Source organism: Scyliorhinus canicula, chromosome 16, assembly GCF_902713615.1.
Source record: "Scyliorhinus canicula chromosome 16, sScyCan1.1, whole genome shotgun sequence".
Lineage (NCBI taxonomy): Eukaryota > Metazoa > Chordata > Chondrichthyes > Carcharhiniformes > Scyliorhinidae > Scyliorhinus > Scyliorhinus canicula.
The window spans coordinates 48,381,198-48,408,570 of NC_052161.1; positions in this window are offsets into that span (position 1 = coordinate 48,381,198).

Consider the following 27,373-nt stretch of genomic DNA (forward strand, 5'->3'; position numbering starts at 1 on the left):
GGGTCTGACCAGAACCATATACAGCCTCAGAAGTACTTCGATGGTCTTGTATTCTAGCCCTCTTGACATGAATGCTAACATTTCATTTGCCTTCCTAACTGCCGGCTGAATCTGCACGTTAACTTTAAGAGAATCTTGAACAAGGACTCCTTTTGTGCTTCTGATTTCCTGAGCATTCCATCCAAAGTTTACAACCTCACACTTTTCCACATTGTATTCCATCTGCCACATCTCGGCCTACTCTCCTAGCCTGCCCAAGTCCTTCTTGCAGTTCGCCTGCTTCTTCAATACTACCTGTCCCTATGCATATGTTTGTATCACCTGCAAACTTAGCAACAGTGCCCTCAGTTACTTCTTGCAGATCGTTAATGTATGTTGTGAAAAGTTGTGGTGCCAGCACATGTGCCCTGAGGCACATCACTAGTCACCGGCTGCCATCCTGAAAAAGACCCCTTTATCCCCACTCTGCCTTCTGCCAGCCAATCCTCTATCTATGCCAGTATCCTACTCTTAAACCATGGATTCTTAATGTAATTAACAGCTCTTATTTGGTACCTTGTCGAAGGACTTCTGGAAATCTAAATAAATCTTATTTTATCATGCACTTCCAAGTAGTCTGTAATCTCATCTTTAATAATGGACCCCAGTCAAGCTAACCGACCTATAATTTTCCGTTTTCTGCCACCCTCCCTTCTTAAACAGGGGTGTTAAATTCACCATTTTCCAGTCCTCTGGGACCTTCCCTGCCTCTGGGACCCTGCCACCCAAGATCACCACCAATGTCTCTACATTCTCATCAGCTGTCTCTTTTAGAACATTGGGGTGTAGTCCATCCAGTCCAGTTGATTTAGCCACCTTCAGACCTTTCAGTTTCCCCAGACCCTTCTCTTTAGTGATGGCCACGACACTGACCTCTGCCTCCTGATTCTCCTGGAGTTCTGGTTTCCAACTGGTGTCTTCCACCATGAAGACTGATGCAAAATAACTATTCAGTTCATCTGCAATTTATTTGTTTCCTATTACTACTTCTCCAGTCTCATTTTAATGTAAGCTTTGCGTTCAATGATCAAATTAAAAAGCAATTTCAAATGTCCTTGTCAGCCAAATAATCATCTTGCCATATTTTGGCCACCAGAATTTGTCCATTAAAGCTTGACAACTGGATCAGTGGAATATTCAGTCTTTTACACATTGTATTGTGATATGTCAGATCTGTTATCCTTATGGTCATTCTAATGATGACATCTCTGCCATTATATCAATGGTATTTTAATTCTACTCTTCTACTAATGGAGTTCTGAACCTAAGAGGGGACGTTCAAATTAGTCACCCATTTTGTGCCAGAGAAATAAGTTCCAGCAGGCTAAAATCATTCAATGGCATTTTCCATTGCTGAATCCCTGACTATCAACATCCTGGCGGTTACTATTGACCAAAATCTGAACTGGACTAGCCATTTAAATACTGGGGTTACCAGAGCAGGTCAAAGGCTAGGAATCCTGCGGCAAGTAACGCACCTCTTGACTCCCTAAAGCCTGTCCATCATCTAAAAGGAACAGGTCAGGAGTGTGATGGAATACTCCCCACTTGCTTGGATCAATGCAGCACATGAATGCTGCTGCTTTTATGCCATTATAACACATATGGTGTTCAGTGATAGTTCCTTCTAGATTAAATAGTCTTCAGTCTGGCAGCAAGATTAGATACAGGTGCATCGTTTTAGATCATGCTACATGGCAGGAAATGACCTTCGACATCCTGGTCAGACCGCAACAGAGTCGCAGCCAGATGGACGTCTAGGTCACCTGATATTGGACTGTCCGGAGTTAGTGAGCTGTTTGTTTGGAACCTGCAGTTAGCTGGCATCACGGTAATATGGCCAGAATCTAAATTTGGCTTGGGTCTCACGCCAAAACAAATGGATACAGGGAGCAGCTGCAACACCAAATTGGGCTCACTTGTTTTGGAGGTCCAATTTCTCCCACGATACTGGTGTTTGTCACCTGTCAATGCCAAGGTAAATAGATCTTATATTGATGTCATTGACGAATCAATTTTCCTTCCACAAACTGCGCAACCCAAGTAGATGAGATATAGAAAGGACAAGACAATTGTTCTGTCAGGAAATAAAAGCAAAAAACACTCAAAGCACTCAGCAGCTCATTACAATTAACATTTCAGGTTGATAACCTTCAATAAGAACAGCCGGAAAACTGGGACAGTTTTTTTTCCATTTTCTCTATACTAAATGCAACTGCATATCAATAGGATGGAAGCATTTCTTGACAATGAAATCCTTGCAATTTCCGAAGTTAGATTTATGTATAAATGTGCAAATATCTATTGTTACGAATGTAAGACGTATATACAACGTTTATGTTTTAAACAATCTCTTATAACTTAAGGCAAAACAGAATGTCCAGGAATGGGGCTGGTGATCATTCTGAATTCTGCCTGGAGATAGGCCCATGTGATTTGGTTGTCAGACCCAGGTTGAATCCATGGAAGGTCAAGTGGCAGTTTTTGCACCTTGATATTAAAGAGAGGCAGCTGGTCTTGTTGGACACAGATGCTCAAACTCAGAGATCCGGTGAAGGAGATAAACAGCTGCTGCTGTGCTGAGCAGAAGAAGTTCACCAAGCCGAACGCTGGTGGGAATGGATTCTTTGTTTGAAGAGATAGGGCCAAGTGGTCACCAGAGGGTGAAAATGAAAAAAATGAAAATCGCTTATTGTCACACGTAGGCTTCAAATGAAGTTACTGTGACAAGCCCCTAGGCGCTACATTCCGGCGCCTGTCCGGGGAGGCTGGTACGGGAATTGAACCATTTTTGAAGACTTGAAGTTAAGGGTCTTTTCCCACCCGGCCTCATTTTTAGCCTGACGGGTGCCCGGTAACTGAGGGTGTGAAACTGAAAACTTTCTCAACTTTAATCTTAGATCAGTAAGTGGGGGGAGAGGGATCGCATTGGAAGGCTCCTTCAGACTGGGGCAACCTCCCGTCAGGGGGCTCTGGTCCTCCCTCCCCTCATCAGCCTACCCCCAAGATCAAGATTGCCCTACCTGACCTCCCCAGGGCATCCCACCCCCCTTCCATGTACCACCCCCACCCTACCCCCAAAAACCCCAAGTAATATAATAATAATCTTTATTAGTGTCACAAGTAGGCTTACATTAACACCGCAATGAAGTAACTGTGAAAATCCCCTAGTCGCCACACTCCAGTGCCTGTTTGGGTACACAGAGGGAGAATTCAGAATGTCCAATTCACCTACAAGCATGGGCGGGATTCTCCGAGGCCCGCTCCGGGCCGGAGAATCGCCACAACCGCGCCACGCTGCCCCGATGCCGGCACGCGGTACTCTGAGGAGTGGAGAATCGGCGCCATTTGCGCCGGCACGTTTGGCGTGGCACCAGTCGCGGGCCGCTGTCTGGAAATGGCAGAGTCCCGCTGGCGCCGTTCACACCTGCTCGCAGCCGGTGGGAACTCTGCGCGTAGGGTCAGGGGGCAGCCTGTGGGGGGGGGGGTGCTCCTTCTCCGGTGGGGGGCTTCCGATGGGGTCTGGCCGCGATTGGGGCCCACCAATCAGCGGGCTGGCCTCTCCAGCCCCAGCCCTATTTTATTACGCGGCCGGCCCCTGAACCCCCACGCCATGTTGCGTTGAGGAAGTCCCCCCCCCGCATTTGCGGGTTGGCGCAGCGCCAGTTGCCATCGGGAAGTGAGGCTGGGGTGGCGTGAACTGCTGCAGAGCCGTGCTGGCCCCCTGTGGGGGCCAGAATCGGTAGTGCCCGTGCCCGTGCCCGTTTCGCGCCGTCCATTTCGGAGAATCCTACCCCATATCTTTCGGGACTTGTGGGAGGAAACCGGAGCACCCAGAAGAATCTCACGGAGTCATAGGGAGAACATGCAGACTCTGCACAGACAATGACTCAAACCAGGAATCAAACCCAGGTCTCTGCCGCTGTAAAGAAACAGTGATAACCACTGTGCTACTGTGCCAGCCGATGTTTACCTGGAGTGTGGTCTGAGGACTTAGGCTCAAGAATGGCACCACAATACCTCCTCAGGTCACTTCATTACTATGCCTGGAGGAGCTGGAGAGCTGTCAGTCAATCAGATTGGCCAACAGCTCTCCAAGGTAGGACATCCATCCAACTGCGGACAAAAGTCCCACCTGCATGCCCAATTGAGCATGAAATGGCAGCAGGCCTGTCAGACTCAACGTGATGTAGGGGGCAGCACAGTGGTTAGCACTATTGCTTCGCAGTGCCAGGGTCCCAGGTTCGATTCCTGGCTTGGGTCAATGTCTGTACAGAGTCTGCACGTTCTCCCCATGTCTGCGCGGGTTTCCTCCGGGAGCTCCGGTTTCCTCCCACAAGTCCCGAAAGACGTGCTGGTAGGTAATTTGGACATTCTGAATTCTCCCTTCGTGTACCCGAAAAGGTGCTGGTATGTGGCGACTAGGGTCTTTTCACAGTAACTTCATTGCAGTGTTAGTATAAGCCTACTTGTGACAATAAAGATTATTATTATATATTCCCCGCCAACTCGCAGCATGATGTGGGCCGAGTACATGCCATCCTGAAAATTCAGTCCTTATAAACGTGGCGTGGGGTTTCCAGCTTGTGTTAACGAGTTCATGGGGTAAGTACCTTTTCTGCAATTTATTGTATTGGTTGCCTTAAAGTAATGTTGAGCCAATGTTGACTGATGTTTAGGACGTTAAAAATCCTAAAAAGTGAAATCTTGTGTGATTCATTCCATCGGTCACTGGGATATGCATATCTCTTCTGAAAATTGTCGGCCTCTACCGGGGTTGTTACGGTATATGTGCAGATATATATATTGATATGACCACAGCAGAAGTTAATCGCTGAACAAACCCAATCTCAGTGAGAAACTAGGTGTCTGGGCCAACCCCCTTTTTTTCTTGTAGTCTGAAAATGGGAAGGAAACATGTTGATTTCAGCAGCAGGGTGGCATGGTGGCGCAGTGGTTAGCACTGCTGCCACACAGCGCTGAGGACCTGGATTCTATCAGCCCTGGGTCACTGTCCGCGTGGAGTTTGCACGTTCCCCCCACAACCCAAAGGTGTGCAGGTTGGGTGAATTGGCCACGCTAAATTGCCCCTTAATTGGGAAAAATAATAATTGGGTACTCGAAATTTAATTTAAAAAATTGATTTCAGCAGTAACAAATTCAGCAATAAATTTTGGGGATTTAAAAAATCAGGATGAAAAGGTTTATTAACAAGAAGAATAGAAAACTTAAGCACACAAGATTAAAGTTACACAGTTAAAATTAGTCTTCCAAAACATTCCCCCCTAAGGACTTGCTAATTGATCAGACCCACAAGTAAATCCTTCCCAGGCAGCATTCACTTATAGATATCTAACTATAGAAATCCAGTAATATTATCCAGGTTAAAGCTACTATCATTTTAATAAAGTCTCTCAATCTCTCAAATTAACTTTTAGTCTGCGGTGCAAATCCAAAAAAACCTTCAGACACAAAGCTGTTTTTCACAGCTCAAGAGATTCTCTTAGCCCAGAGATGTTCCGAGGAGATCTTCCTCACATAGCCAATCCCTAAGCTCCCCACAGTAACTACAGAATTCATTCCCCCTCCCCACCGCCCCCACTCTTTCATCTCAGGTTTCATTGTTCTCACACCTCTTTGAAACTCAAATGTTTCCAAATATAAAATCTTTCATTGCCTCTGCTTTTGGATGAGTAAAATATAATATGCCTTCCTCGATTTACTCATGGAACTTGTTCAAAATGCAAAATGTTTCTTGTTGGCCTCTGACTTTCCTTTGATATTCAAACTGTCAACTTTTCTAAAAATGTAAATGTTAAATCCAACCTTTTCACTTGTAATTCAAACCTATCTTAATATCTCATTACAAATGCACAACCTTACTATCTCATTACAAATGCACATACCTAACACCTGTAGCCTTTTGGAGAGTTGGTGCAAACTCAATGGGCCGAATGGTCTCCTTCTGCACTGTCGGCATTCTATGATTCGTATCTTAAACCTCCCAATCTGTCTCTGGTAACCTTTCCCCAGCTTACTTAAATTGTTCACACACAGACACACATGAATAACATAATATTCCCCAAGAATATTTTTAAAAATAACATCCAGTCTCATAATCTGTGTAAAAACAGGGCTAATGATCTTTAGCATATGTCTTTGCAGCCTACGCACTGCCAATTCTGACTCAATTGTATTACTAAGTTTGAATGCAGTTTTTGGCAAAGCTGGATAATTAATAAAAGTTTACAGAGACATTGGACAACAGCAAAGTGTGCCAGCAGTCTTCTCCACTTGGCTGAAGGCTGACTTTTAAATGCATGTAAATCAAAGCAATCTTATCAGCCTCCACTTTCTGTACAATTGGGCAGTGTAATGTGTATGTAATTAGAATTTGAATGGAATTGAACCCAAATAACAGAAGAATTACACTTGATGACATTCTCAATTGCAGACAACCGGTCATGTGAGCACTGAATATGCAAGGTTTTATTCTCAGCAGGTTTGGACACAACCCCTTCCCTCTTTGTCACATTTTGATGGATTTTCCAATATTTGGCCATTCTCGTTCAGCCATTTCAAGCTAAACAAATGTGTTCTGGAAGGATTGGATAGTTTTAATTTTAAAGGTGTTCCAGTTTATATTTTGTTTTTTGCACCATCGGAATACCATTCACAATAATACCCTGGGAGTGCTGGTAAAGGTGATTATCCCACAGTGACAGTTCCAAAATTTTCAACTGATTCCCCAAATCAGTGGCTCTTGTGGGGAAGAGGGAATTCCTGAATTCTGTCTGAAGAAGTGCTTCCTCCCATCACCCTTAAACAGTCCAGCTCTAATTTTAACCTTATGCTTCCTTGTTTTGGGCTTCCCTCACTAGAGTTTTGCTCCATCTGCCCGAGCAAACCTCTTATTCACAGGGCCTGCGCCACAGGGAGGGCCGACATATTGGCCTTGATGGGGGTCATCTCAATCAGATCACTTCAATACTCACAGGAAGACAAGCTGAGGCTATGTAACCAGTCCTCATAGTTGCCACTTTAAATTCTCTGTCATTCTGGCGAGTCTGCACCACACCCCCATCAAGGCCAATATGTCGGCCCTCCCTGAGGCGCAGGCCCTGGATTGAATGCAATGCCCCAGGCGTGATCTAAGTTTCTTGGAATGGAATTGGCTTCACGAGTCGAGGTTGAAGGTCCTGCCCGTTGATGGGATCCTCCTGTCCCGTGTAAATCATGGGCTTTCAAACGGCCTTGCCCCCGCCACGATGTAACCGTAACATTCCACCACGCATTGCATAAGATGAAACGCAGTGTGGAAAAATTAAAAGGTATTTTCACCCATTTTGCAGGTGGGGGAGTTTTTTTCCCCTTTTTACCATGAACACCAGTAGATTCAAAAGGCAGGATTGGCTCATAATGTTTGTTTGCTTCAGGCGGTTTTATAATTTCCATGAAGTTTTTGTGATAACCCCCACAAGGAGTACGGGGATCAAAAGTAGATCTCCCTATCGGACTCGTGGAGGCCCACCCGACTCTGACTCAGCATTTTTCTACTGGACCTGCGACATACCAAAGCCAGGTGGCCACATACACAAGGGAGCCATCGTAGGAACCACTGTAACACCAGTCACCCATGGGCAGCTGATGGTCCAACTCCCCTGAAAAGTAAAACAAGGCCCAGGACCCAGCTTCCGGAATGAGACTGGCTGCAAAACAACTGGCTGGATTGGCAACAGATTTTTAAGACGGGCACTGACAATTTATATGAAATAATTGGGAAATATCCTGAGGTATTCCAGGAAAGCCTCGGAAAAATCAGAGGCGCTAGGGCGAAAACTTATGTAGACCCGGAGACCCTACCTAAATACTTCATGACTGGTCCCCTGCAAACTACAGGCGACTGGAGAACCATGGCATCATACGCCCGGTACAATACGCAGAATGGGCTGCGCCAGTGGTCCCAGGATTGAGCAATCCGCCTTTATGGTGAATTTAAGATGAATGTCAAAGAGTCTCCCGCCTAGACTGATACTTCATACTTCACATTGAAGCCCTGTATGTGAAACTGGCTGAAGGCCACACATTTACAAAATTGGGTATGAGCCATACATACCTCCAACTAGAGGTTGATGACCATCTAGAAAATACTTTACCATTAATACCCACAAAGGGGTAATACGAATATACTTGCCTATCTTTTGGAGTATCATCGGAATGTACTATTTTCCAGAGGGCAATGGAATACATCCTTCAAGGATTTTTCAGAATGGCAGATTACCTGGACTACGTATTAATCTCAGGAGCCACCGAGAAGGAACACCTGGATAAATTGGAGGCCGACGGTGATTTTCCAACACAGGTGTCCACCTTAAAAAGAGGGAAATGTGCGTTTTACGCAAGTGAGGTAATGTACCTCAGGTACCGTGTCGACAAGGATGGCCTACATCCTGTAGAAGACAAGGTAAAGGCCATAAAAGGAGCCCGGATACCATGAAACAAAACAGAACTAAACCCATTCCTAAGGCTCATAAGTTATTAAGGAAAATTTATACTAAACTAGCCACCTTGCGGGCACCCCTGTATGCACTGTTAAAAAAAGTCAGAAATGGTCGTGGCCTGCACGACAAGATGAAGCTTTTGTGACGGGGAAGAAACAACTGCTTTCATCAAACATATTGGCACATTGTGGCCCCACAAGACCATTCATATTAACATGTGACAACGCTGCTTAGGGTGTAGGAGCGGTACGATCTCACTGATGGGATAATGGTACCACGTGGCCAATTGTGTATGCATCCAGGGCTCTGGCAGATGCAGAGAGGGGATACACACAGATTGAAAAAGAGGGGGGCTGTGATATTTGCAGTAAGGAAGTTTCACCAATACATCTACGGATGATGCTTCACCTTCATCAAGGACCACAAAACTCTTTAATGAGGACAAGGTGATTCCTCCCATCGCCTCGGCCCGGATCCAAAGCTGGGCATTATACTTGGTGGAATACGGGTACACTTTTTGAGCATCGCCCAGGAATGTCAATAGCAAAGGCTATAGGCCTGAGTCGCCCACCAGGGGCATCACAGTAGCGCAGTGGTTAGCATTATGGCTTCACAGCGCCAGGGTCCCATGTTCGAACCCCGGCTTGGGTCACTGTCTGTGTGGAGTCCGCACGTTCTCCCCATGTCTGCATGGGTTTTCTCCGGGTGCTTCGGTTTCCTCCCAAAATCCCGAAAGACATGCTTGTTAGGTAACTTGGACATTCTGAATTCTGAATTTTCACTGTCCCCCTCCCAATGGATGAAGCCATTATGAGTCTAAATTTCATGGATACCGGCGGCACGGTGGCACAGTTGTTAGCACTGCTGCCTCACGGTACCGACGACCCGGGTCACTGCCCATCTGGAGTTTGCACATTCTGCCCGTATCTGCGTGGGTCTCGCCCCCACAACCCAAAGATATGCAGGGGAGGTGGATTGGCCATGCTAACTTGCCCCTTAATTGGCAAAAAATTAATTGGGTACTCTAAATTTTTTTTACATTTATGGATGCCCTGCCTGTAACTGCCAAACAGATCTAGACATGGCTTCAAAAGGACCCATAGCTGTCAAAGCTATGCCACATCATCCTAATTGGCAGAGTATGAGAACATCTCACAGAGGAGTTCAGCCATTCCTCACAAAACACCAGGAACTAAATGTAGAAGACAGCGTTACTGTGAAAAACCCCAAGTTGCCACATTCTGGCGCCTGTTCGGGTACACAGAGGGAGAATGTAGAATGCCCAAGTTACCTAACAGCACATCTTTCGAGACTTGTGGAGAGAAACCGGAGCACCCGGAGGAAACCCACGCAGACATAGGGAGAGCGTGCAGACTCCACTCAGACAGTGACCCAAGCTGGGAATCGAACCTAGGACCCTGTAGCTGTGAAACAACAGTGCTACACACTGTACTACCATCCTGCCCCTGTCTATAGGGATATTTCAATTGATGATAAAACCAGCTGCCACCTGAGTCAGTAGAATCTTAGAATCCCTACAATGCAGAAGGAGGCCATTCAGCCATTAAGTCTGTACCAGCCCTCCAAAAGAGCACTCTACCTAGGCCCACGCCCCCACCCCACAACCCCACCTAACCTTTTGGATTCTAAGGGGCAATTTAGCATGGCTAATCCACCTAACCTGCAGATTTTTGGACTGTGGGTGGAAAACGGAGCACCCGGAGGAAACCCACGCAGTCACGGGGAGAAAGTGCGAACTCCACACAGTCACCCAAGGCTGAAATTGAACCCGGGGCCCTGGTGCTGTGTGGAAGGAGTGCTAACCAGTGTGCCACCCCTAAAGTAGGTAAATAATTAATTTTTTTATTATAGTAATTCATAAAATAATACAATGAAAGTGTTGTTAAGAAAGACACAATCAGCACTCAAGCTAGGTTGCTGCACAATGCTTCTTCTGAAATACTTTGAACAAGATGAGACTTGCCTTTCCGGAAGGACAGGTTGGGCAACAATAAGATATACCCAAATCATAGTCTAACCGTCAGATTTGATCAATAGATAAATCAATTTATGGGCCACAAACCATTCCTAATTATCCATTTCATGAAATAATAAGAATTTCTTTTCAACGCCCCTAAATAATAAATGACATGAAAGAGCAAAATGTAATTAAAGTTTGAAATATATAGGATTGAGAATTAAGCACAGCCTGCAGTGATAATGGACGTAGTCCATGGTTTTAGCATTCTCAGCATAGACGGTTACTTGACAGGAGTCCACTCCGGGAATTGGGATGTCAGGGTCAGGAGACGCACACAATCTTCTCTCCCATAACATTCGTGGGTGGAAGACATTATGGGACAAGCTGGGGCGGGATTCTCCGACCCCCCGCCGGGTTGGAGAATTGCTGGGGGTTGGCGTGAATCCTGCTCCCGCCAGCCTCCGAATTCTCCCACCCCGCAAAAGTCACCGCAGCGTGAATCGCACTGCCTGCCTCGGAGAATGGCAGGCACCGGCGTGACTCAATGGGTCCTGGGGTCGCCCGAATTCTCTGGCCCGCGACGGGCCGAGTTCCTGCCTGTTTTTGCCAGATCCCGCCGGCGTAAATCAAGGTAGGTCCCTACCGGCAGGACCCAGCTCTGTGGGCGGCCTCTGGGCCCCTGGGGGGGGGGGGGGGGGGTTGCAGGGCGATCTGGCCCCAGAGGGTGCCCCCACGGTGGCCTGGCCCGTGGTCGGTGCCCACCGATCTGTGCCGTGGGGGCACTCTATTCCTACGTGCTGGCCGTGCAGGCCTCCGGAATGGCCGGCGCGAAGGTGAACACCCCTACGCATGCATGGGGATGACGTCAACAGCCGCTGACGCTCCCGTGCATGCACAGACCCGCGCCGGCCAGCGGTGTCCCTACGGCCCCGGCTGGCGCGGCGCCAAAGGCCTTCCACGCCAGCTGGCAGGGCGCAATCCACTTCAGCGCTGTCCTAGCCCATGAAGGTGCGGAGGATTCCGCACCTTTGGGGTGGCCCGATGCCAGAGAGGTTCCCGCCACTCCACTGCACCGTTTCTGCCTGCCCCGCCAATTCCCAGAGAATCCCACCCCTGATCTCAACACCCCAAATCCTAAATGATTTCCTGCTGTGTGGAGCTCCCTGCATGGAACATTAAATTGTGTAATCTACTTATAGTATACACACAACATTTAATTGAACACAAAATAAAACTAGTACCTGGCACTAGGATGCATTTATATGTGTATCTACTAATTAGAATTGAAGAGAGCACTCAACAAATTAATTAAAGCCTGTTTATAATTGTCTTTTGATAATCTATTTTGGAACTTTATGAGGCTCTAAAAACTTATTCTAAGCAAACCACTTTGAGTATTCTTTCATTAAACCAGTTTGGCAAAGGCAGTCACAACACCACAATTATATGTTTTAAAATTAGCTCTCTATATTGTGGAACTATAATTGCATTAATTGCAAAGCACACTGGTTTTAGCTTCCTATTCATGTGCCAAGCATAAAGGTTAGCCTGCTCACAGGGAAAAAGAGACTTTTGAAGTGGAGTAGACATTCATATTGTTTCATCAATCACTTTTAAAATGAAAGACTGAAATCAGACTAGCAAACTTCTCAATATTAATTAATACTTTTGTCCGTTCAGATGACATGTTCTGCTTCATCCCCTAGCCAAGCCAAGATTTAATGCACTGCTTCCGCACTCTTACTTTTTCCTGTTCCTCACACAATTACAATTAAAATTTAGGGTGCCGGTGACATTCACGGGAGACACATGCAATTCCGAGCCGAGAATGCTTTTCCGTGGTGAAGCCCGTCATCAGCTGACAATGTTGCAGCTACCTGTCTTTGTCACCAGCTAGGTTAAAGCTCTGCTGGGGTGCTCTTCAGCAGATTGTTTGGAAACGCATTAAAGATGACCCACTGATGAAACTTGTGAATGAGACTGTCCTCTGTCTCCACAGGAAGATTCTACAGCCTCTGCTGCCATCTCCTGCTTATGACAGCTCACAACCAATGTCAACTGGGACAGGTGACTGAATGTGTTGCCTCCCATTCTTTAGTGGTGCACATTAGTGACTCAACAGGGCAGCTATTGTTATTGCAGTGCACAGTTATCAAACTGCACCGATTTATTTTCAAAGAGATGAGACACAAACTCTTTCCACATTTTGTGAATAGCGCAACTGGGTGAACTGGCTGTTGCAGATTAGATTAGAAAAGCTAGTCGCAACACAGCTCTACATCTGTGTGCTCCGGGATGAGGTACATTTTGAAGATTTCAGAAACTCAGTGGAACTTTATCAGTGGCACATTATTCCCGATGGGGGAACTGGAAGTGTGTGCTACTGTGCGCATGGGAGACATGTGGAGGGCAAAGATTTTCATTTTTGAAAATGCGACAGCTACAGGGGGGCAATAAAAGAGCCTCCTGGTCAAACAGCCAAACATCCCCGCCCAACTCCCTTTCATTAACATAAGACTAATTGAGAGCACAAAGGAAACAGCATGTTTCACAATCTCCAATTTCACTTGGACGTATTTCACATTACATTGGTGTTGCTTTATTCATTTGTCATCATAGTTATTTGAGACGAGCTTAGCCAGAGAGCTAATTGTGTTGGCACGCCTCATGGTTGACCGGCATTGATAGTTACAGGAAAGTCAGGGATATTTCCTTTATTAAGGAAGAAACAATGTTTTGTTTTTTGTTCACTCTTTAACAAATGTTCATGGCCATGTCCAGTGTTGCACTCACCGCTCTATAGGACATGACTGAGCTTGCAGGTTCAGCTGGCCCTCCCTTTCATGCATTGTAAAGGACATTGTTTGAGAGCAGAAATTATTGAAGTGTTGTAGGTGAACTCAAAGCCCTGTAAGGACTCTGCCAGTCAGCACCCTGAAATGGACACACATTGCAAAGTATTGGCACTGGCCTGAAGGTCTTGATTTTATTACCTTGACCACTGTTTCCATCAGACCCCCTCTCCACCACCCCTTCCCCCATAGTCTGGATGCCAGGCCCCGTCCTACATCACTCCTTTATGCCCCTGACTCTACTCTCTGTCTACCTTGGATCACTCCTCCATTCGCCGACCTCACTCGATGTCACCACCACCCACACCATTGAGTCACCATTGCTGCTCCTGGAATCTCTAAGCAAGCTGCCATTCTCCTTCTCTCCACCCTTGGACTTCAGAGTTAAATGAGGAAATCCACTGACCTTACACACAACTGCACAAAGCTCTCCGGTGTGCTTAAAACAAAATGTGAAGTGGGTGCCAACAGATTTCTGCACGCTGTTGATTTTACCTTGAAAGTCAGACGTAGTTACAAAAACATTTTGTGCTAATGAGTATACAGATTGTGGTAGCACGCCCCCTTTACGTGGGTGGGCTTTACAGTCCGTGTGATCGGCTTCGGTCTAATCATGTGGGAGCACACAATCCTCGACCAATAGAGAGAAAGTGCGGGGTTCTGGTAGCAGAGGCTTGGGGAGGTGTGGACCCCAGAACTGGTGAGTCAAGACTTAATTATTTCTCTTTGCCTATTGTTGATAAGCCTCCTTTGTTATCACTGGGAGCCTCCAGTGCATTGTCCCAAGCCACCACATTGGCGACGAGGCCAATGGTTTGATAATTAAACTTTAGCGATTTTGGGATTTCAGGGGGAAAAGAAGAAGCTTCCAAAGACAGATGATAGCACGCAATGAGTGAGTGAAAATACCAATGATTGGAAAGTTAGATGTTCACCCATGGGGCCAAAGTCTATAGCCAGTGCTCCACCATTTCTTCATAGTGAATGAAATAGCAGAGGAAGACAAGCAGAAGCTGACACTTTTGACATTTTGTGGGCCCCAAACATACAACCTGATAAGAAATCTTACGTCCCCAGAGGCTTCCAACTCAAAACCTTCGACAATTTAGTCACGTTGGCCAAGGAACATTTTAACCCCACGCTTTTGATCATCCTACAGAGGTACAAATTCAATTCTGTCGTTGGAGTCCCAGAAAAGTCCATTTTCGTCTTCATTATCAGGCTCCGCCAAATGGCCGAGCATTGCAAGTTCGGTGCAGCACTCAACGATATGCTGCACGACTGCCTAGTGTGCAGAATTAACAACTTTAGCATCCAGAAAAAACTCCTCGATGAAACTAAAATTATGTTTGACAAAGCGATTAAGATAGCGCAGGCGACGGACTGCGCAGAAATGCGCATCTGAGCTCCAAATCAAGTCGGAAACGGAGGTGAATCAGTTGTGTGGTGATGTGGGGGCGAGGCGAGATCAACAGGTACAATACAGAACCAGACTAGGCCCTCAGCACTGGATCAAAGTCAGAGAACCGGGAAAAGAATGGGTCATCAGTCTGAGACAGAGGTGAAGTGTTATCGATGTGGAGGAGACCACCCCCATGAAGCTTGCCATTGTTGCGGGTTTGACTGTTTTTGTTGCAATTGAAGAGGCCATGTCCAGGCCTATTGCCGCATGAGGCAGAGCATGCCAATGCAAAAAAAAGCAGCAGCAGCAGTCTACGATACCACTGAACAATTGGAGAAGAGCTCTGAGGAGGAGCATGGAATATACCATCTGAATGTCATCATAAGACAGCCCCAATCAAAATAATTCTGCAAGTAAATGGAAGACCTTGAAGATGGAGGTCAATACCGGGACATTGGTTACGGTTATGGAAGAGCAGACATTAGATTACATTGGAGAAGAAAGGCTCAGACACTGCATTTTGGTAGCTCGATGGCCAAGCTGTAGACCTACAGGGGAGAAACCCTGAAAATTTGTGGAACCACCAGTGCGCTAGTAGCTTACAAAGAACAAGAGGCCCAGCTGCCTTTGATTATCGTAGAGCGGCACAGACCAAGCCTCATGGGACAGGATTGGTAACATCGAATTAAACTAAATTGGCTGGAAATCTTTAAAAACAACGTTTTCGAAGCTGTCCTGAGGAGATATGAGGGTATGCTCCACAATGAGTTAGGCTGGATCAAGCGCATGAAGGTCAAAATTTATGTAAATCCAGACTCAACAACTATTTGTGGTGATACGCATGTACACATTAATGTATATAGTTGTCCATCAGTGCACACAGTTGTCCATCAGCGCACACAGTGCACATGTCCATCAGTCCACATCCATGCCCTCCAGCAGCCCCATGATTTGTAGGTTTTGCCGGCGTGATCTATCCTCCTGGTCGTTGACCTCTTCTCTCAGACCTTCCTGAGTCCTGACCAACCTCGTTACCTTGGCTTTGAGTGCCGCAATCCGGTCCTCCAAACCTCCAAAATTCGGAAGTGTGTTATTTGCATGTGTACCAACAGGGATATAAGGTAAACCGGAGAGATTTTGTTGCGTCAAACTGTCGGGAGTTTTGTAGGCTGGAAAATAGCGTAAGCCGTACCCGTGTTTACATTACCACTTTATTCCCCCCCTGTTCTAAATTCGGTAGAAACCCCGGAGATAGAGATGGAAATGGCAATGAAGGCAATTAGACGCCTTATGAACCCCCAGGAATTTGAGACCGCAGCGACCAGTAGAATAGGACAGTGTCCCGTATGGGAAGAGGAAATTACAAAATATCTCAAAGGGAAAGGATGGCCCCTTTGGAGTGAATTTTGTGCGAATGGTGAAACAGGTCCCGGACGTATAGGACATCCTTGGTGGGTGAACCTGACAGAGATCCATAAGAAGAGCTGAGGGAGAGCTCGTAAGCCGATGGCAATCGTGTCCTGCTTGGCATAATTGCGAGGCACAGAGAAGGTCGTGAGGACGCTCCGCAGAGAGATTGAAGAGAGAGATAAGAATTGCGAAGGAGACGTGATTTAGTATGAGAAAGAAAACAGGGAACTGAGAGAGCGGTGAAGGACAAGGAGATGGAAGATGTCAAACGGGCACACCAATCTTGTCTTTCAGTCTTTCAGTCGCAATATGACAAGGCCTACCAAGACATGCAACGCGCGGTGTTGGTAAGAGAGGAAACGGAACACCAAGTTGAGCAGTTACAGAAACAATGTAACGATTTAAAAGCAGCCCTACGCGCACTCCACAGTTCCACGATGGAACAAAGGCAGAGTTCTACGCTAAATGCCGAAAGCAAATTGCAGACCTGCAATCTCTGCTTTCTGTGCAAAATGGATTCCAGAACACGTTTGGATCCCATTTAGACCAAGAAAACGGCCCCGATTGGCAGGGGTTAAATGAGACTGCCCATAGATATGGACATGACACATGTACACAGGACAACCCACAGAAAAGAAAAGCACCCCACCCCCGACTGCACAGGCAGAACACAATCTGGTGAACCCTGTCACCACACAGTGCAGGGCCACAACAGACGGAGACCCCGATCTTCTGTACACCACCCCATCACTCAATTAAGGGACACGTGTGATAAGATAACACAGTTCCTACCCACAGCAGACTCACACCATTATTTCGCAAGAGTCAAACAGCAGGCGACCATACACGGCCTGGATGAAAAAGAGCAAGTGAAGCTCACAGTTTTGAGCCTCGACCCCTCAGTCGTGGCAGCCCTTCCTGACCCACAAAATGTAGGAGGCACCCTCCAAGAAATGCATGCAGCGATCCTAGACGCGATCGGCTACAACAAAGGAGACCCCATAGAAGGCCTAAACAAATGTAGGCAGAAAACGACAGAGCACCCCACAGCGTTTGCTGGACGCTTGTGAATTAATTTCACAGCGGTGTTCGGAGAGTTAGCCCGCGCCCATTTGACCCCAGACAATATGGCCAAATAGACTCGAATCCTAGTCTCTCACGCGACTGAAGCAGCACAGGGGTCTTGCACAAATTACCACCCCTCAGACGAGACCCACAATGAGAAATAGGTACTAAAAAGATTGTCCCGAGCTTGAGAACAGTCCATGCAGGGAAAATCAGCTTACAGTAAAGCAGAGGAACAGCAAGCAGATGCTAACATGCATCCAGTTAGGGCGCACCAGAACCCCGCATGGGTAAATGAGGGAAGAAACGTCCCACAGCAGCCTAAATCCCACGAATGTTACAATTGCGGACAATTAGGACACTACGCACGAGAGTGCAATGGCCCCCAGAAACAGCAACGAAACCAGCAGGCAAATATCCTGAATAAGAATACAGCCAAGCCAATCCATAATTCTGATAACGAAGACATGAACGGCACCGATTGACGGTGTTCAGACTCCCCAACTTGGGTCTACGGCACGCTTTGGGACAAATCTGGCAGATCTGTAGTGGCAGGCACAGTCCGAGGACACCCCGTAGAATTTCTTTGGGACACAGGAGGATCCCGCACCACGCTCAACTCCTCCACAATGTTTCAGTGAGACACATGGCCCACCACAGACACCATTAGTCTCAACAGTTTTACAGGGCACTTACAGCAGGGACATATCACAGCTCCTGTAGCAATTCAGATAGGGAACATTAAAACCAAACACCGTGTAGTTCTAGTCGATCTACCCCAGTCAGCCGAACACAGTTTAGGTATAGACTTTATGAGCTCCCACAGTCTATCATTCGACCCTGTGAACAAATGTGTGTGGAGAATGGCAAAGGCAGCATGAGCCCCCACCACGCTTGGATGGTACACTCACTGCATCGATCACACAGGCTGTGAGACTGCTCGCGCTGTGACAGCATTTTCTTCTCGGATGTCTTGTCCCCAAAATATTTGGTTAAAAAAAAATGAGGGAATCACATATGGTGACCAATTATAATGGGTAATTGGTAATAAAAGGACAGACAGACAGACATACGAGATCTTAAACAAGATAATAACAGAAATTATGCTTGTGTCCACAGGAAATTCAGAACCACAGAAGCCACAGGAAGACCACGGAAGGAAGAAGAGAACATGAAGACAGACATCATGGTCTACATTTGGATCCTTGCGGGATCCCTACAGTTGCGCACGGACGCAACCCCTCTGACCCCTACCCCAAAGGCCGTGAATGTTTCCCATCCCTGCCACACACCACACCCAGAGACAGCAACTGATACACCAACCTGGTGTGACAAGTTCATCACCTGGTATTCCCTGTCCGACATTGTAGAAGCACTGCTAGTCATTGCGATACTCTGCAGTGTCATTTAGACACTGAGACTTAGGAAATGGCAGAGGTAAGCCTCCCGCATTCCGGTATATACCTTCAGACCCCCTATTTCCGGACTTCAGCAAACCCCCCACTCTCTTTAAGTGAATTAAAGTGCATCAACTTTTTTTTTGTTTGTTCTAATAAAAAAATGTAAAACTCTGTGCTTGTCTGCCAAGCCAAAGAAACATGTATTGCTGCTACTGTATAGTTTATAATGTTGTACATGCTTTTCATTGATTAAGGATAGTTTAGATAAGAATAGTTAGAGGCTCCCGTGTTTTTATTTGTAATGCATGAATGTCATAGCGCCCCGTAGAATTTTATAATAATGTGTGTATATAAAACAATTTAGGTAAAAGTTCCAATCCATAGGACAGAGTAGAGTAGAGCCTGTCCTTGATTGCAGGTGCTCGACTTAGGCAGAGAACAAAGAAGATGCAGTAATATGATCCTTCACGCTTCGCGTTGAGGATCACAAAGTGGGAGAGTAGCCATCTGGGATGGCCACTTTCAGAACACAAAATGGACGCTCACAGAGAATGTAGGGAAATGTGGACAATGCTAGACAGCAAGCAGGCACAGAGCCTGAATGTATATTTGGGAAACAGCTCCCAGATGGAATTGAAACTATGGGTCGATTAGCATATTGATGGCCCATCTCCAAGGAACAAAGGACTAACACTCAGGTAGTTGATACTGTGACAGACATCCCGGCACCAGAAAGACACAAACAAAGCAAGGCCAATGGCCACCTAAGACACGCCCAGCCATCAGGGCACCCACCCCTTTATTGGTTAAGATCGATAACAATGATCGAGAAGGTGCCCAATTACTTGGGACCAAGCTTAAGGCCTGCCTAAAAGCACGCAAAACCCCTCCAAGTATAAGAAGGAACCCCCCACGAGAGATTCGCTCTCTTTGGACTTGGCTCTCAGGCGGAGACCAGTCTACCAGCAGCACCAGAAGCAAGTAAGTTCAAGGTCAACGCTCGCTACCAGACGGACCACCTTAGCTGTTCTCCTGTTACCTCTTCGAACCCCACAGCCTCAGATCCGAACAACGGCCATTGTTCCTCTGACTAAGAGGGCACCCAAAGTTAAGTATAGGCGTTAGCGTTAGAGATAGTTTAGTTTGTAGTACTGTTGTGCATGAGTAGATTTTACTGTGTGTATAAATAAATAGTATTGACTTTGAACTAACTAAGTGGTGTATTGGCTCTTTGATCAGTATTCGGGTTGAACCTTGTGGCGCTATCGAGAGATACCTGGCGACTCTGAAAGTAAACATAATTAGGATTAAGGAAGACGACCATATTGGCCTCCATATTTATAACCAAATAAACAGAGCAACAGGCCTCAAGCCTCTGCTCCATTTGTCCATAGCCTCCTTCATGGGGGCCACAGCTGCCTTGGCTGTTGCTCCCACAGCCGCCATGAGGTCCTCCTTCATTGCCTTCCTGTGTTTCTGGAGCTCGGAGGTGATGAAACCCATCCCTTGGGTGACTGTCTGTGTGAAGTTTGCACATTCTGCCCGCATCTGCGTGGGTTTTCTCTGGATGCTCCGGTTTCGTCCCACAGTCCAAAGATGTGCAGTTAGGTGGATTGGCCAGGCTAAATTTCCCCTAGGTGATGTTACGGGGATAGAGTAGGCGATTGAGCCAAGGTAGGGTGCTCTTTCGGAGGACTGGCATAGGCTCGATGGGCTGAATGGCCTCCTGCTACACTGTAGGTATTTAAGTCTATTCCATTCTATGAATCACTTTCTCCATCAGCGCCTGGGTCTGCGCTGGGGTTTCTGTGGCTGTTCCAGACTGGAGAAAGCCAGGAATTGCAGTCAGCCCAGGCAGCAGTCCACATGGGAGCTGGCGAGGGAGCAGACCTACAGAAGAGGTGGAGTCTCCTGAACCAACATCTTCTGCATAAAACAAGACTACCCTGGAGATGGTGGAGCTGGCTGGGGGACTAAGGAGGTACCTGAGGACTCGAAGGCCCCTGGACAGACTGACACTGTGATGAACTTTTCTCCTTTATGTCTCTTGACCTTGCATATAGCACTTGTATATAGCTTTCGTTGTGAAATGTAATGAGGGTGTGTGTGTGTGTGGTAGCGCGGTCCCTTTAAGGGGAATGGCTTTGCAATCCACATGGCCAGCTGGGGACCAATCATACGAGAGCGTACGAACCCCGACCAATAGAGAGAAAGCATGGGGCCCTGGGAGCATGGTCCTGGGGAGTTTGGACGCTGGAACTGGAGAGCCAAGGCCTAAACAGTGTTGCTCTGTGTCTGTATATAATTGCCTTTGCCTATTGTTAATAAATCCTTTTTTTGTTACTGGAAGTCTCCGGTGTATTGTCTCGAGCACCATGCGGATATATTACAAGTGTAAATCTGCCACAGGGTGGTGTGAGCCCTGACATGCTACAAACAAGCCACGGACTATCTTTGCATATCAATCCACTGTCCGAAAATCGAGATTTTGCATTCCACCGAGTTCTATTATCTTACAGTCGCATTGTTCACTCTTGCAGGCTTCATAATATTCCTCCCTCCATGTGCAATTATCTATAAAAGGAGTTCTGGTGGGGTAAAGTAATGAAGTTAACATTTCCTGGTGCCCATACGCAGAGGTGCACAAAGGTTGATCCAATTGTCACCATTGTTCTTCTCCAAGTTAAGGTGCTGGAAAATGGTGTCACATGGTATTACGTCACTACTGTGTCTCTGCTTCACCTCACTTATTCTTTGCTTTATTACCTTCATTACATAAAGGCCAGCTTACACTGTATTAACAAATCAATATTTAATACTTGGAGTCATGACAATTCAACATATATTCTACATCATATTCGATCATTGGAATCAATTGAAAGGGAATTTGAGAAAGTATTTGAAACAAAAACAAAGAAAAACCTTACAATGATAACGTGGCTTTCATGTCCCAAAGCATTTTGAATCCAATTAAGTCATTGTAAAGTGTAGTCACTTTTGTGATGAATAGAGGCACTACAGCCTATTTTCACATGACCTCCATGCTAAATGGGATAGATCTCAAACAAAACCAGCAGCTCAAGACTGGGCATTCATGAGGCACTGTGGGCCAGCAGCAGCGGCAAAATTGTATTCAACCATAATTTGTAACCTGGCATATCCCCCACTCTACCATTACCACCAATCCGGGGGATCAGCCCTGGTTCAATAAAGAGCGCAGGAGAACATTCCAAAAACAACAACCAACGGATCAGATCTAAACTCTGCAATCCAGCCAAGTATTGTGGTGGATAACTTAAAGACTCATTGGAGGAGGAGGTTCCACAAATATCCCCATCTTCATTGATGGAGGAGCCTGCACACCAGTGAAAAAGATATTGTTGAAGCATTCGCAACAATCTTCAGCCAGAGGGGATGAGTGGATAACCCATCTCAGCCTCCTCTGGTGGTCCCCAGCATCACAGATGCCAGTCTTCAGCCAATTCAATTAACTCCATGTGACATGAAGAAACAGCTGAAGGCACTGGATACATGGCTATGGGCCATGACAATATTACGGCAATAGTCCTGAAGTCTTGTGCTCCAGAATTTGCTGCGCCCCTAGCTAAGCTGCTCCAATACAGCTACAACACTGGCATCTATGCAGCAATGTAAAACTTTCTCAGGTATGTTTGTATGCAAAAAGCAGAACAAATCGAATCAGGCTGATTATTGCCCCATCAGTCTACTTTTGATCACCAATAAAGTGATAGAAGAGGTAATCAATAGCGCTATCAAGTGGCAGTTGCTTAGCAATAACCTGCTCACTGATTTTCAGTTTGAGTTCTGCCAAGATCATTCAGCTCCTGACCTCATTACAGCCTTGGTTCATGTTGGAACCAACAATTCTACGGACACGTGCTTGTAGGATTAGAATAGCGGTTTTAATATACTCACAACAGAGCCAGCCTATTAGCCATTGAACTTTCGGTGAACTGGCCGGATGACCATGTGGCCTGATCTTTATACAGCAGCTCCCGGGGGAGGAGTTCTGGGCAGAGCCAAGGGAGAAGCCCCGTACAACTCGAGCATTCCCAGAGCTACTCCCCCTGGAGGACAGGTAGTGCAACTGCACTTACAATATAGGCAGCACGGTAGCATGGTGGTTAGCATAAATGCTTCACAGCTCCAGGGTCCCAGGTTCGATTCCCGGCTGGGTCACTGTCTGTGTGGAGTCTGCACGTCCTCCCCCTGTGTGCGTGGGTTTCCTCCGGGTGCTCCGGTTTCCTCCCACAGTCCAAAGATGTGCGGGTTAGGTGGATTGGCCATGCTAAATTGCCCGTAGTGTCCTAAAAAGTAAGGTTAAGGGGGGGGTTGTTGGGGGTATAGGGTGGATACGTGGGTTTGAGTCGGGTGATCATGGCTCGGCACAACATCGAGGGCCGAAGGGCCTGTTCTGTGCTGTACTGTTCTATGTTCTAAGTTCTATGTATATACAGATTATAATCCGGTGTGAATCACATTCACCACAGTTCAAACATGGACAAAACAGCTGAACGTCAGGGGTGAAGCGAGAGTGACTGCCCTTGGCATCAAGACAGCATTTGACTGAGAAGGCCATCAAGGAGACCTAGCAAAATTGGAGTCAATGTGAATCAGAGGGAAACCATTCAACTGGTTGAAATCATACTTAGCTCAAAGGAAGATAATTTTTGTGATTGTAGTTCAATCATCTCAGCTCCAGGACACCACTGCAGGAGTTTCTCAGAGTACTGCACGAGGCCCAACCATCATCAGCTGCTTCAGCAATGACCTTCCAGCCATCAAAAAGTCAGCAGTGCGGATGGTCGCAGATGGCTTCACAATGTTGAGCATCATTCACGACTCATCATATACTGCAGTCCGTGTCCAAATGCAGCAAGATCTGGACAATATCCAGGCTTGGGCTGACAGGTGACAATTAACATTCACGCCACACAAGTATCAGGCAATGACCATCTACAACAAGAGAGAGTTTAACCATTGCCCCTTGACATTTAATGGCATGATCCTCACTGAATCCCCCACAATCAAAATCCTGGCAGCTGCCATTCAACTGGAACTGAACTGGACCAGCCATATAAATGCTGTGGCTACAAGAGCAGGTCAGAGGTTTGGAATCCTTCAGCGAGTAACACTTCCCGACTTCCCCAAAGCCTGCCCACCATCTCTAAGTTACAAGTCAGGAGTGTGAGAGAATACCATCCCATTGCCTGAATGAGTACCACTCCATCAATACTTAAGAAGCTCGGCACTATCCAGGATAAAGCAACCCTATTAATTGGCACACCTACCACTACAAGGTGCACTGCAGGATCTCACCAAGGCTCCAGAGACAGCACCTTCCAAACCCACAGCCACTACCATCTAAAGGATAAGGGTGGCAGACACATGGGACACCACCACCTGGAAGTTCCTCTCCAAGTCACCAAGGAAATATATTCCTTCCCTGTTGCTGAGTCACAATCTTAGAACTCCCTCCTTAATAGCTCAGTGAGTGTACTTACACCCTGGGACTGCAGTGGTTCAAGAAGGCAGTTCACCACCACATTCTCAAGGGCAATTAGTGATGGACAACAAATGCTGGCCTAGCCAGCGACGCCGCAACCTATAAATGAATTAACAAACAGCAAGATCCCACGAACCAGATATTCTATTTTTGTGGTGTTAGTTGAGGAGTAAAGATTGTTTTGTGCAACAGGAGAATACTCCTACTCTTTATCGAACAGTTAAATGGGATTTTTTAATGCATATCTGAGAGGGCAGTCTGGTCTTTATTTTAATACCTTGTCTAAAAATGACACCTCCGACAGTGCCAGCATCTCCTCAGCACAGCAATGGAGAACCAGTCTAGATAATATGCTCAATCCCTCTGGAGTGGGACTTGATTCCAATGAACGTCTGACTCAGATGTGAGTGTTACTGCTGAGCCAAGGCTGACACAGAGGAAGACAAAAAAGGATGCAGGGAAAGGACAAGGAAATGAGGAAGTAAGCATTTTCAGTGGAAGAGCTAGCAACAAGAATCCTGATTCTGTTACGATCCCACTTGATGTTACAACTGGATGGGAAGATCCCAGATTGGAACTTTGGCTCAAAAGACTTTGGGTGCAATTCAGCAACCGCATGGATCGCCTGTGAAATCAACCTCTGATAGTCAACTGTGGAAGCCAGCACAGCTGAGGAGACAATGCTACAATTTGAAAACTTTAACTTCAGACAACACAACATCTTGACTTCAAAAACAATAGCCCTGTGCCGAAACAACAGACACTGAGCTTAATTCAATTTTTGAAGTATTGTTTTACCTACACCGGTCTTTGTGCATGTAAGTGGTATCATTTTCTGGACAATTGCAGATTTGAATCGCTAGGTTTGGATGGTTCTGATGGTTACTCTCAAAGAGTTGGAGGGAAAAAAATCACTACTAACTGCAGAGTAACTAATTAAAAAGCCCAGTCCCAACCTTGCGCAGGGCCCCTTCCCCCCTTCCCCCCCCCCCCCAACGCAGCACACCCCCCCACCCCCCCACACACACACACACGATCCCCAAGGGGCCACACTGCATCACCTTTCCCCACCCCACCACCCCGCCACCGGCTCTGCCCCCTTCCATCCCCCCCCCCTCCCCGGCCACTGGTGCAACCCCTTCTCCTGGTGCAGTCTGGTACGAACCTGCCACCCGCGTCCCCCAATCTAAACCCCCTCCTGCTGCGATCTGGACTGATGCCTCCCTCCTGGACTGATCCCTGACCTCCCTGGCTGGACCCCCCCCCACCCTCAGGAATGATCCACTTCTCCTGGACTGAACCCTCCTTCCCCCACTTTCCTCCTGGAACAACCCCTCTTTTCCTGGATTGACCCCCCTCTTCCCAGACTGACCCCCGCACCATCTCTGTCTTACCACACCACCTCCCCTCAGTTCCAACCCCCGCACCCCCCCCCCCCCCCCCCCACCCCCGGCCAGTCTGACCTCCAGCACCCAATTTTTCCCCAAATGTCTAAACTTTGAAACTTAACTGCTCTCTTTATATTGTCCCTTTAAACTCCCCTTCACAGCTTTGACCAGTTTCACCCCCAGTGGCCTCTGGTCAGCGATGACATCGCCATTAACCTCGGTGAAAGCTTTGCTGAGAGATCAAGACATCTGTGTGACAAGAATTATTAATCTCTCACTGTGTAGTTGACTGTCACCTTTCTAGTGATGATTACAAGTGGTGAGCAGCCAATCACATCAAAGAAGTCTCACAGACACTCGGGATATGGAAAGGCCTAAAATCAAATCACTTTAGAAACATTTTACAGGACGTGGGACATACTCTTGTGATAAGGGGAGAAGCTTAAAGATTATTAAATAATTTTTAAAAAATGTAATTATTGGAAGAAATGTATCAAAAACAAACTTGATATCAAGAAGATGCCAATACACCAGCTGGAAAACCCGAAATTAACCTTTAAAGCAGACTTAGAGATGGACTTAAACTTTTAGGGGCCCTGCGCCCTCCATCCTTGCAGGGGCCTCACAGTAGCACAGTGGTTAGCGCTGTTGCTTCATAGCGCCAGGCACATGGGTTCAATTCCCGGCTTGGGTCACTGTATGCTCTGACTCTGCATGTTCTCCCCGTGTCGGTGTGGGTTTCCTCCATGCTCCGGTTTCCTCCCACAAGTCCCGAAAGACGTGGGGCGGGATTCTCTGATCCTGAGGCTAGGTGTTGACACCATCGTAAACGGCCGCTCCAGTTGACGATACTGGCGTCAAATAGGTGCCGCGGGTCCGCGCATGCGCACTGTGACCACCTCGATTTAAATTTCTCGGGATATTCTCGGGAGCTATTCAACCCTTGGGTTAAATTTTCACCAGGAGGCGGGAATTGGGAATCGAGTCTATATTTGGGTCAGAAACTCTCCCCTGGAGGAAACCTGACTAAAGTTGAGATTTGGGCCTTTAATTGATATGGAGACAGTTTCCTGTCCACTTAGAGCCAATGGGAGGAATGTAGGTGGGTCAGATGACGTGTGGGATTCATTTAGTCTCCACACAGCAGTAATCTCTGAGGCTGGTGATTGTCTTGAAAGGGAGATCTACACCTTGTGTTAAATCCATCTTACTGCCCCAGAAGGGAGAGAGATGTTGCAGGAAATCTGGAGGCCTAGTACCCAAAGCAAGGCAGAGTCTTACTTCATTGATGCTGACCCAAACCTAATTCTGGAGGCCGTGAGGGAGGGAGGTTCTCTTCCCGAAGGGTGGCAGACGGAGGCCATAGGGGCACCACTCTGTCGAGTGTAATCTTCTTCTCCCTCCAATTCACCCTCCTGCTCCTGTTCCTCCCTGATGAGCTGTCTTAGTCCAGGGCCTCACCATTCTCAAGATCCACATCTCTCTGGAGAGCCATGTTATAGAGAGCTGAGGAGATTACCATAATTACTGAGACCCTTGCAGGTGGATATTGGAGGGCACCAATTGATTGGTCTAGGAACTGGAGTTGCATCCTGTGCTGTAACCATTCTGAGTTTTCACGGAATTTTCCTGACAATTAATGTCAGGATAACTATCCTTTGGTTCCCGGTTCAGTCTCTTCCTTCTTTCTCAAACAGAAGCGTTACGCCAGCTAACTATCAATCTGCTATGACGGTTCAATAACCTCGGGAAATTTGGAAAATCATAACACATGCAACCAATACCTCTGCAGCTATCTGTTTTATAAC